We start from the raw sequence: 2,257 nt of genomic DNA on the forward strand, positions 1-2,257 counted from the left end.
GTATTGTCGGAAAGTGTGCTTGGCAGGTGTGAAGGAACCGCATTCTACTTCGCCAAAAAACAGAGGTTTCACTTCGCTTCCAAGCACACCTGACTTTAAATCACTGCATGTGAATGCAACCCGGTTCAGATGAAGGAAATGAAGCAAATAATGTGGCGGATGAATGATGAGGCAACACAGTTAGAGACGGAGAGGGTTATATTTTACGTAGCCGTGGATAGACGTGGTCGAATGAGGAGACTGAAGCCCTCATCGAAATATGAGGAAGAGTACATTATTGCTTAAGGAAACACATAAAAACACTGCTGTTTTGCACTGCTGCCTGTCTGCGCTCAGATGCGCTCAGCGCTGTGCCTCCATGCCCAAAAGAACAGTGCATGCGGAGAGAGAGAGAGAGAGGAGATGGAGAGTGGTGAGTCATATGGATTTCGAAATTAAACAAAGATTCGGGTGGTTCATGATTGCGTAATATGGCGCCCCTTTCCAAAAAGATTATTAATACACTGCGCCATGACTGTCGACAGCTTGTAGATCTGTTCTTTTGACTGCGGTCGAAAGAGCAGCAAAATGAAGACGACGCATGTCACAGGGCGATCAGATGATCTTAAGAAATATATTAAAAAATCACACCCGTGTGAACTGAGTGGTGCAACTCTGTGTGGGGGTCCCCCGGGGGGTCCCTGGAACATCCAGACCCCCAGGAATGCAACCAGGGGGCCGGACCGGTCCCGGCCAACCGCCCCACGTCCGAAGCGGTTGAGAAATGACAGAGTTACCGTGACGCTAGTTCCGTGCTTGGACAGACCCAGGGACACACATTGCTGGACAATGGAGTGGCTGCACCACTCAAAAATATGGCAAGTTGGCTGAAGTTCTAGATGATGCTGAGATAAAAATATGAATTTAATTACGTTTTTATATTGACACCCCCTTTACACGAGAACGGTGTTCATAGAAAACGGCAAAATAAAGTATCGTTTGCCGGGGTCTCTTTAGACGAGAACGGCGTTTTCGGGGGGAAACACAACAAAGTGAAGAACGCCGTTTCCTCCCGTCTCCATGTATAAACAGGCAAAACGGGGAATCCGCAAAAATTGTGATATCATGGCTCACGTCCTACAAAGTTCCTACAAAGCACCGCTCATAAGCGATGGTTAATGTAAAACCATGGTGTAAAAAAGCCTTGTGATAGCAGCGGCAGAAGCGTTTATGTACTAGCCTAATATATGTATAAAATATAACCATCCCATGCCGTGGCGTGCATGTGCTGCCTGCATGCCTCTGCATGGGTAGCCCTGGTCCAGTGCTTACAGCGAGTCTCTCTCTGACGCCCTGTGGAAGTCCCTTCCGCAGCCCTCTAGCGATTTTCTCACTCCCGTGCGAGTGTTTACAATTCCCAGCAAATAAACAAAACGACGTAACTATTCACCAAAACAAAGCCTGCTAGACCTTGGTTAAAAGTCTATTCTTGGAGCTGGGAAGCGTCTCAGGTCCCCAGCTTCTCTCTAAAATGCACTATTTCAATCATTAGATAAAATGAATCCAACCAGATCGGCGCAGGCAAAACCCGGAAATGCCGTAGGAGAAGAAATGACTTTGCCCGGTAAATGCAGGGTACGTTATTAAAATGGCACAAAGTGCATTTTAGAGAGAAGCAGGGTACCTGAGATGCTTCCCAGCTTCGAGAATAGACTTTTACCAAGGTCTAGCAGGCTTTGTGTCGGTGAGTAGTTACATCGTTTTGTTTATTTTCTGGGAATTGTAAACACTCGCACGGGAGTGAGAAAATCGCTAGAGGGCTGCAGAAGGGACTAGCACAGGGCATCAGAGAGAGACTCGCTGTAAGCACTGGACCAGGGCTACTGCATGGGCTGCCTTGTCAGCATGATGTGTTACTCGATGCGTTAGTATAGAAAGCAGGCAGAGACGGTCTGGTCTGGTCATTCAAAAGCCTGATAGAGTTGGCGCAGTTGCGTGCTCTAGTCTAGGTGGCATACGGTATGTCTATAATGTTGTGTTTCCCAAAAAAGAACAGAGTGCTGCCATGCAGCCAATTAGACAGCACACAGGCTTCTGTGTGCGGCCTAGAGGGCATGTGCGCATGCATGCGCTGCACTCCTTTTCAAGCTACGTGCGACACAAAATTAGCTTGGGAAACCCAGCCCTTGTCTCTAGGCTCCAGCCCTCTCCAATTAACATATCTACAGTATATATACATATAAAACACATAATGAGCCCAGGGGTGGACTGCATGGCC

Source organism: Protomyctophum bolini (genome assembly GCF_963924005.1).
Source record: "Protomyctophum bolini genome assembly, chromosome: 3".
Taxonomy (NCBI): Eukaryota; Metazoa; Chordata; class Actinopteri; order Myctophiformes; family Myctophidae; genus Protomyctophum; species Protomyctophum bolini.